Source organism: Notamacropus eugenii, chromosome 1 (genome assembly GCF_028372415.1).
Source record: "Notamacropus eugenii isolate mMacEug1 chromosome 1, mMacEug1.pri_v2, whole genome shotgun sequence".
Taxonomy (NCBI): domain Eukaryota; kingdom Metazoa; phylum Chordata; class Mammalia; order Diprotodontia; family Macropodidae; genus Notamacropus; species Notamacropus eugenii.
The window spans coordinates 414,688,849-414,699,351 of NC_092872.1; the positions used below are offsets into that span (position 1 = coordinate 414,688,849).

The 10,503-nt window shown below is 41.2% G+C and overlaps 1 pseudogene; it reads left to right on the forward strand.

Moving 5' to 3' along the window:
* The first annotated feature begins 818 nt into the window (after positions 1–818).
* Positions 819–1,335, forward strand: LOC140526374 (large ribosomal subunit protein eL24-like; annotated as a pseudogene).
* The last annotated feature ends 9,168 nt before the right edge of the window (positions 1,336–10,503 follow it).

A 10,503-nucleotide genomic window follows, 5' to 3' on the forward strand; every position in this document is an offset into this window, starting at 1 on the left:
AGAGAAGCATCTTCAATTTGGAACTATGCCCAAAGGGTTATAAAACTGTGCATACCCTTTGATACAGCAATACCACTACTAGGTCTGTATTCCGAGGAGATCAAATAAAAAGGAAAAGGACCTCTATATACAAAAATCTTTATAGCTGCTCTTTTTGTGATGTCAAAGAACTGAAAATTGAGGGGATGCCCATCAATTGGGGAATGGCTGAACAAGTTGTGGCATATGAATGTAATGGAATACTACTGTACAATAAGATATGATGAGCAGGCAGATTTCAGAAAAACCTAGAAAGGTTTACATGAACTGATGCAAAGTGAAGTGAGCAGAACCAGGAGAATATTTTACGCAATAACGGCAACATTGTGTGAAGATCAACTATGATAGCCTTAGCTCTTCTCAGCCTTACAACAATCCAAGACAATTCTAAAAGACTTGTGATGGAAAATACTATCCATCTCCAGAGAAGGAACTATGGAGTCTGAATGCAGAGTGAAAGATACTATTTTCACTTTTTTGTTTTTTTTTTTCTTGTGGTTTTTCTTTTTTGTTCTGATTCTTCTTTCACAACATGACTAATGTGGAAATATGTTTAACATGATTGTACATGTATAAACTATATCAGATTGCTTGCTGTCTTGAGGAGGGAGGAGGGAAGGGAAGGAATAAAGGAGAAAAATTTGGAACTCGAAATGTTATAAAAGCGAATGTTGAAAATTATCTTTATATATAATTAGGAAAAATTAAAATACTATTAAATAAAAAAAAAAGAAAGTTCTTTTCTCTTCCTCTTTGCCATCTTCCTCCAGCTTGTGGCCATGAAGGTCGGGCTGTGCAGCTTCAGTGGGTACAAGATCTACCAGGGTCACGGAAGGCACTACGCCCCTACAGACCAGAAGGTTTTCCAATTTTTGAATGCAAAATGCGAGTCTGCATTCCTTTCATAGAGGAACCCCTGGCAAATCAACTGGACTGTTCTGTATAGAAGAAAACACAAGAAGGGACAGTCGGAAGAGATTCAAAAGAAAAGAACTCGCTGGGCTGTTAAATTCCAGAGGGCCATCACTGGAGCTTCTCTTGCTGATATAATGGCCAAGAGGAACCAAAAACCTGAAGTTCAGAAGGCCCAAAGAGAACAGGCCATCAGGGCTGCCAAGGAAGCCAAAAAAGCGAAGCAAGCAACTAAGAAGACAGCTGCTTCTGCTGCTAAGGCTCCTACAAAGGCAGCACCTAAACAAAAAATTGTGAAGCCTGTGAAAGTTTCGGCGCCATGAGTTGGTGGAAAACGTTAATTGTCTACTAAACTGGATTACGTAAAATAAAATTTAAAGCAAATGTGTTTACTTTCAAGTGCTTTGTGAATTTTACCTCAACTCTGAAGATGTGGCTTGATGTTACTGATAGCTTAAGAAGCATCCTTTCAGTTTTAATTAAAAATCAAGCTGTTCTAAACTAAGGAAATGATGAAATTGCCCTTAAACTGTGAGTTTTTGAGGAGGATCATTGCTTAACTCTTATCAAGTTGAATTTCCAGTATTATTTTCATGACATAAAAGCCATAAAATTAGGTAATTTTGCTCTGATTTCATGCAGTTTGCTAGATTCTTACTTCACTTAAGACGATGAGACATGCCAATGTTAAAATAAAAAAGAAACAAAAGGAAAAGAATGATTTTTATTTTTTATTTATGGAATAAAAACAACCATTTCCATAATGGTACAATAAAAAAGATCCCATATGAAAGTGAAATCTAAAGTACAAAATTAAAATCACAGTACCTCTCCATTCCCCAGTCTAGAGATGTCTACCATTAAACATAAATAGTTATGTAAGTAAAATTATTCTTTTCATTCTTCTATTTATCAGTTCTTTCTCTGGATGCAGATAGTGTCTTCTACAATAATTTACATATAGTACTAATCATTTATTTATAACAATAAAAATAACTCAAAGTAATTCTTAAAACAATATTGTTTTTCATTATCTTATGCATGTTTTTCTAAGAACATTGTACTCCTCATTTCTTATAGCGCAGTTGTATACCATCACAACCTATTCAGCCATTCCCCCACTGATAGGGATCCCATTCCCAGTTCTTTGTCACCACAAAGAGAGCTATTTTAAATATATTATATGTTATCTTTTCCACATTGCCTACATTTCACCCTCTATCCTTTCCCTTCTCCCAGACAGCCTTGCATCAGTCCTCTGCATTCACTGTCTGATATAACACAGAAATATCCATGTGCCATAATTTGTTTGGCTATTGCCTTGATCAATTGTTATTAAATGTAATCAAGTTCTTCTAACATTCTTAGGTAACAATTTTTTTAATTTTAGGATTTTTATAGTATTTTGTGTCTGACACAGTAGAATGAAGTATTGTGGTTTTGTCAAAGAAAAAAAACAATCTGAAAAAAAATAGAGAGGGCTCTTATACCATGCTAGAAGACCCAACTCCAGGCTGAGGTCGACCCGGAACCTCAGGGATGCCCTCTCTCCCTCCTTTGGGTTGGGCTAGATTGTCTCTAAAGTCTTTTCCAATTTTGGATCTATGTTGCTATGATGATTCCCATGAACCTGAGAAGATAACTGTGGCCAAAAAAGGAGTTTCCCAAGCCCACTGACGGTGTTCCTTCATTCCACTCTAACTCGAGGTGAGGCAGGTGCTCCATGAACATGGGTCTGTCCTGGAGGAGGGACATGAAGCAGGGGAAGCCACTGGAATAAAGGTCTCCCCATGATCCCAGGGGCTCAGTTGTGAGCTGTCAGCTTCCTGTCATGGCCCAATCTGCTAAGGGGGTGGGGAGAGCAGTACGTGGAAGGCCTGGCCAGACTAAACCCTGTTTGGGAGGGGAAAGAGCTCTGAAGATCTGAAGCAGGTTCCACCTTAGGACTGGCCCTGAAGATGTCTTTAGTCATCATTTTCTGTAAATATTCTTTTCTGACATCTATACACAGATGAAAATTTGTACATTTTAATAAAATATTATTAATATTACTTAATAGTATATTATTAGTAAGTATGTTATTAAGGTATATACCATTAATTAAGGTATATGCCATTAATAATATGATATTTAATACTACCATTTAATAATATTTATATAGTGTTTTGAGATTTGCAAAGTACCTTACATACCTTATCTCATGTAGGTTTCCTAACAACTCTGTAAGATAGGTACTACAGTTATCCCTTCCACACTGCAACTTTCCTCCATTGAGGTTTTGATATATTGAGGGTTGGCATAAGAAATTAAATGGGAATTTGGGGGAAGTTTTGCAGAAACTGCAGACAATATGCCAAGGCCAGAAAATAACACAGAAAAAGTTTAGAAAGTCAGAAATGCATAAAATATATGTATAGTATTGTATAATATCAATGTATTTTATCTTATAATACCATAATAATTCAGACTTCTTCTCTAGTACTAAGGGAGCGCCAAAAATTTACATGAATTTTCCAGATTTCTGGGGCACCTGCCCCCTTCCCCCTCTATGTGGAAGGGATAGCTGTATAGGCATTATTATCTCCATTTTGCAGATGAGGAAACTGAGGTTCCGGGAAGTTGGGTGATTTTCCCATAGTTACACAGCCAGTAAGTGACTAAGGCCTTCCCAGTACCAAGCCAAATACTCTTATCTACTATAATGTAACCCTGTGGGTTTTAGTTGAAATTTTCACATGAAAAACCTCAACATACTCCACATCTCTAAGGTGATATATGTGCTCAGGTAGCCACACACTGTGATGGACTAGTTTTCCATTTTAACATGTATAACACTTCAAATATATGCACTCAGAGGCTCTGTCCCTCAGACTGAGTGCCCAGACTGTCTAGAGTGTTTAGACTGACTGTCTAAAAAAAAAGACTGGACTACTTGGAGGGTGGGAAATGTGGTGGGGGGTGGATTGCAGACCATCAGATAGTACACCAGAAGAGAGACCACTGGATCAAGATGTTACCTTGCCTGGTAGAAGACTCTCTATCTCTCTCTTAGGAGTCTAGAGGTCTTTAATGGGAGAGCCTAGCTCAGGACCATACTTTGCTAGTTTAGGTTTGGTGCTAGAACAAAATGAGACACTTTTACCTCATTTTTCAGTTAATAAATGGGAAGTTTACATAGTATTGAAAAGCTAAATTGCAGCACTTAGCTTGGGTAGAGACAGCATACCTTGCCTCCATGTGAAAACCAATCTGGTTAACAGGGGTGGGGAAGATTCAGTGATTTGCATGATCTTGGGATATTTACCAAGTCTGAAGGGCCTGACTCTAAGTAACTGGTCTTTTTTATGCTCTTAAGTGACCAAGAAGTCATGCCAATATGGTCAAAGGTTAGGTCAAGGGAGGAGCAGTTTTAGCCTTGGTCTTCTGGGCAAACAAGTCTTGAGGAGCAGGAGTTTTGTGACCTTTTAGGGGAAAACTAAACTAACTTATATGTGTGTATAGGGGGCAGGGGAGTGGGGAGAGAAAATAACTCTGGTAGGCTGTGGTCCTATCAGAAAGTGAAAGGCTATATTTGCCAGATTGCTGAAGAGATCTCAAGGATACCTGTAGGAGAGTGGCCAGAGGAGAAAGCAGGGATAGTATGGCAGGTCAGTAAGTAGAAATGATGGAAAGAGGTTGGGAATCGCTCCTGTTTCAACTCTTCTGATGAACTGTTTAATTAGTCACTTACGGGGAGTGGGATAACATAATACATCACTTTGTAACAGTGATATTAAGGGAAGAAAGAGTAGCTCTCCACTGCCTGGAGTCACTGAGAGTAGCAATTAGTTTCCCCAAAAGAATTATATGGGTGAATTCAAGCCATTCATGTTCAACTGTTAGGCATGAAGATGCCTCATCCTCTGTTTGAGTAACATGGCTCTCCTTAGGATTTTATTCTCGTGTCTTGTAAATTATGTTTTGTTTTTGCAATAAAGGATTCCTAGATGAGAATGTGGGTCTGTTTTCACGTACAGAGGAGAGAAGGATCTTAGATTATAGAAACGTAGTTTTAGAACAAAAAGAGATCTTAGAGAACATTTAGTCCAAATCCTTCATTTTACAGTTGGGGAAACGGGAAAGTTATGTGACTTGCCCAAAGTCACATAGGAGAGTCAGAGGTTGAATTTGAATCTACATCTTTAGAACTCAGCATCCCTATTCTTTTCATGGTATTAGTGTGCAATGTGATTAGTGGGAAATGAGATAGGTGTGATTTTTAAGCTATTTTGGGGGGTTTCTGGGAGTAAAATTCATATGGGGCAAAATTTGAGTCACACTTGTGATAGTTATGAAATGGTGTATGTGAATGAGTTGTAACTTTTAAAACCTAGATTGGGCTGAGAGAAACCTAGGCTAATGTAGGGAGAGTGGGAGTGGGCAGGCAGGTACTTGATACCATTAGGACAACTTCCTAAACTATTTGAAGTCACAGCAACTGTTCCTTATTCTGGAGAACTAACCCTGGGGACACATAACAGGGGATAGATATTTTCCCTCCTAACTTCTGCAAGAGAGAGTTTGTTACAATCCCTCCATCTGCTTCTATAACCTTTATATGATAAACATAGTATATTATGTTCCAGGGAGCCTTGTAGGTAGAGAACTGATCTTGAAGCCAAAAGACCTGAACTGAATTCTGGCACATTTTTGCTGTGTGATCCCAAAGAAATCATAACATTATTGATTGAGAGCTGGAAGAGATATGACTTCATTTTACAGGACCCTAAGGATCAGAGAGCTCGAATGACTTGTCCAGAATCACACCGCTAGCAAGAGCTGAGGTAGAATTTGAACTCAAATCTTTCCAACTCTGAGTCAGGTGCCCTATCTACTCTACCATGCTTATCTATCTTAATATAATCCCTCAGACAGGTCTTTAAGACTCAATGTTGCAGAGAATGTGCTGACCTGCATTAAGAGAGGGAGTCTCCTTATCCAGGAGTTTTATGTATCAGTGAAACCATAGGTCCATTCCTTGTCCCCTCTCTCTTATATTATGTTCTTCTTTAGAGACTTTGAGTATTTGGTGGATACTAATGTAGCATTCAGACTGTCCATCTGTTAGCCTTCTGTTAGTCTAAACTTCTTAATGTGTTCTGGTTACACTTACAGCAACAGTATCAATATGGATGGGGTTCAGTCGCTCCACTCACGTCAGCAGCATCACTAGAAATTCTGGTGCCTAGGGCAGAGTGTGGAGGAAGCTGAGAAGATACCAGAGAGAGCTTGCCCAGGGCACTAGAGGGCTTTTGGAGAGTGATCCGGCCTCGGCCTTCACTGCATCTTGGGTGACTTTTCTATAAGTCATTGGTGGTTAAGTATTATCATTCTAGGGGAGGGCCAACCCATCCCCCTAGATGTCTAGCCTGGGTTTTGTGAAGCACAGTCTAGGTCCCTCAAATGAGCCACAGTCTCCCAACCCTCCCTAAGAACACTGAGGTGGGATGAGTACAGTCATTCCCCTTACCCGATGTAGGCTTCAGTTTTATCATCTGTAAAATGAGAGTTTTAGACTAGATGACCTTTAGAGTCCCTCTCAGCTCTAAGTCTATGATTCTGTAATCTTATGATTCCATGAGAAGGACCTGTGGCAGACAGCGCAGGATGCCTCAGACCCTTTCCCCTGCCCTCTCCCCACCTTGGGGATGGTGGCCAGGCCTGAATGAAGAGTCACAGATCTGGGGATGGTTCAATTGGACCTAGGAGGAGAGGTCTCCTGGCTTTTTTCCAGAGTCCTCAGCTTCCTCAGCTCTCCCTCCCTGTGCTCCAGACTCCTCTGCCCCCCCTCCATGTTTCTATGGTAACCCTCTCTCACTGAGGTATCTTGAGCTGAATACTGAAGGTTCTAAAACTCTTCCAGAAATCTTTCCCTCCCTTCTGCTGGCCTGGGATGCTAGGAGTCAGTTGGGTGGCTGGAAGGAATGGTTCAGAGGCTTATGCTTTGCCAAAGGCTTGTGTGGCTGAGGTAGAGGGCTTTATATTAATAATATTTTCCACACCTTGGCAGACTCCTAGGCTGGGTCACTTGGGATGGTGAGGCTTGCTGATAACAGGTGAATGGGGCTTCCAGGTCTACAGCAGAATCTCTGGGGGAGCTGAGTGAAATGTAGCTTAGGAATGTCTATTGTGTCTTGAACCTGTCGAGGCTTTGCCTCCTAAAAGCTTTACTGCTCATAAACTGGAATGTTTTTTTAAATGCACTGCTTGAACCTGAGAGTGGAGAAGAAATACATCCTAAAGGATAAGCAGAGAAGCGGAAATCAGGGCCAAGTTGGAAGGACCTCTGTCCATGTTAGCCAAACGATTTGGGAGAAACTGAAGAACAATGTTCTTGGTATTTAGGACTGATCTTTACATCTGATGTCAGCAAGTAAATTGTCTGTGATTTCTTAGAAGGATAAAGTGGCTCCCTCTGAAGTCAATGTCCCAGCAAAGCACTATTTGCCCTGCCCTGGTTCTAGCACTGAATGATGTATGTAGGGAGTTTGCAAATATGCTTCATATCTGTGGGAGTTTGAAGAGCTGCCACATGGGAAACTGGGTCCACAAGTACGTTGAAAAAGCATGACTACTCAAACATGAGTTCAGACCCAAGAGAAAGCCATATGAGAGCTTAGGTGACAGAGACTTTGAATGTGGGCACCTAGCTCAGTCTTTTTCCTCTTGACTGTTTTTTCATGGGCTTGACCCTAAAGAGAGAATCCAGTCTATCCCTCCATTTCTTCCACATGGCTGGGAGCAGAGAGACCTCTGAAATGGGGACATCTTGGTGGGGCAGGAAATCTGCAGCTGCCTGCTATTTTTGTCTCTTGCCCCAGGCGCTGAGCTGCTGGAGCCTAAATTGAGAGCCTCAAGGGAAAATCTGGGCTAGACTCTGGACAGCTGTGGTGGTCAAAGCGGAGGTCTGAAGCAGAGGGAAAGCCCAGACAGAGGAGATACAAGACAGACCAGAAGCCAGAGGGAAAGACAGAGGAAGACTGAGCTGGACCAACCCCTGAAGTGAAACCCTTGTCCCCCATCCCAGTGAGAGCAAGCTGGGAGAAGTCCATTATGCAATCCCCTCTCCCATTCTTTCTCCCAACAATCAACAAGGAAGAGGATTGAGGAAGACTAGGGACAAATGGCTTCTTTATGGTTCTAAAGAGGTCACAGGACTGTAGATAAATACCTAGGAGGGACCTTAAAGAGCACCTAATCCAGTCCCTTACTTTAATATAAGAGGAAAATGAGGCCTAGGGAGGTTCATTGACTTGCCCAAGGTCACACATAGTAAAAATCTGAGGTTGTATTTGCACTCAGGTCCTACTATGTGGAAATTCCATCTACGGTTATTTCTATTACTGTTCCTTAATAAAGCCATGATTATTGAAAGTCAACTGAGTCTTTTGAATAAGGTTGGTTAATGAGATCAGAAGATTTCCTAAATTGAGGTAAAACAACTTCAGATTTTCATAATTCTCATATTCCAAAGCAATATTCCATTTTCATGGAGAAGCAAGTAGTGTGGCACAGTAGATGGAGGAGAATTAGTTGAGAAAATCTGGATTCAAATACTATGTCATCCTGAGAAAGTCATTCAACCTGTCCAAGACTATAAGTTGAAAAGAAGGTGCCAACCCCATACTGTTAGAGAGTTTCCTATCCAGGAGTTTTCTGTTCTAAATTAAATGCTAAGTACAGTAGCTATCCCCAATTCCATTTTCATGCTAAGCAACCAAGCACAGGGAGGGAGGGGAAGAGACAAGAGGAGGCATGTGCCAGGCATGTCAAACCATTGCTTCCACCTCCACCACCTCCTCCCACCTCCCACCTCCCATCAGACAGACATGGAGACAGCCCAGGGCCAGGAGCCAAAGAGCCCTGGAAACATGCCAAGTCTCCTGGCTCTGCTTTCAGCCCAGCCTCCATAGTTGTCATCTAGGGAATCAACTCTTGTGGAGATGTGAGGCAATCCTTGCTTTTGCACCCCCACCTCCTCAACAGCCACAGCTACTGAAGACCAGAAAAAGAGCCCTCTCCCTACCAAAGTCCTTGGCACTATCAAATGAGCTACAATGCTGACTACTCTGGGCCTCCACTGATGAAAGTCAAGTGTGTCACATTTCACACCCCCCCAGGGTTTTCTGGTACCCTTAAGAAGGTCTGAGGTATGTGTCTACGTTCTCTGCCAATGGCTTTTGTCCCCGCTGGTGATGTTCCTCAAGTATAGCAGGAGGGTCTCCTACATCCCAGTTTCATTTCACCATTAGCAGTCACAGTAGCTTTTACAAAGGAATATTTACTTCTGATGTATATTTCTAAATATGCAGACATATTCCCTCCATATGTGGGGCTTAATTACCCACCCCAACCCTCACTACCTCAGTCTCGGGGAGGGTATTAGATTCGTAGCTTAACTCAATTCCCATATAGCACAGTCCCAAGTTTCAAGTCCCCAAACCTCTTTGGGCTTGAGTCAGGCACCCCAGCTTCTCTAGGCTTCCCTGCGAGACTGGCTGGCTACAATATCCTGTGCGCAATTCTGGCTTCCAGGTTACCATGACTTGAACTCCTGGGTCTAGTAGAGATCACCATTGGTACCTGACAGCCAGAAGGATAAAGGACACAGAACAGAAACAAACACCCCGAGGCTGAGAGAAACCTTAGAGCCAAGGGTTAAGAGGGAGCTCAGGTAAAGGAAGTCCTTCCCCTTGCGATGGTGCAGTTCATGGCAGCCTAAACTGTCATCTTCATCCTCTGAATGCAGGAATAAAGAGAATTCAAGAAAGAAACAGAATGTCCTAGTGTGTCCAGCTTTAAAAACTCAGTCTTTCCATCTATATAGTCAATCAAAAGAGGCTATCCCCACCCATATGGTAGGGAATGCAGAGAGCTTCATGTTAGGTCACCTGGGAAGGCCAAAGACAAACCCTGCAACACATGCAACGTCATAAATGGACACAGATATGGTTTTATTACTATACAATAGTAAAGCACATGTATTACCAACTGCTTTGCCACTGAACCAAGGACCATGAGGCCTTTCCAAGTGATTTGCAGCAGAAACTTCCTATGTATGTTTTCTCCATTTTCACATTCTAATATAGAATTTGAATTCCAAGAGATCAGGGAATAACTTGCTTTTCCATTTGTATTCCCAGGGCTAAGCACATAAAAAGGACTTAATAAATGCCTTTTCATTTATTCACTCGTTCAGTTATGTCACTGGATCAATATTGAACTGAAAGGCCAGTTTCTAGTGCCACGAGTATGTTAGTGTAGAGTGGTGAAAGGGGAAATATTCAAAGACAGCAGTTCTCAAATGTTTTGGCCTCAGGACCTGTTTATACTCTTAAAAATTATTGAGGACCTCAAAGAGTTTTTATTTATATTGATTATGCCCATCATTATTTATCAAATTAGAAATTAAAACTTAGAAAATTTTTAAAATATTTATTTTGAAATACCAAAAACAAACCCAGTACATGTTAACATAAATAATACATTTTTATTTTAAAAAACCCTATTTCA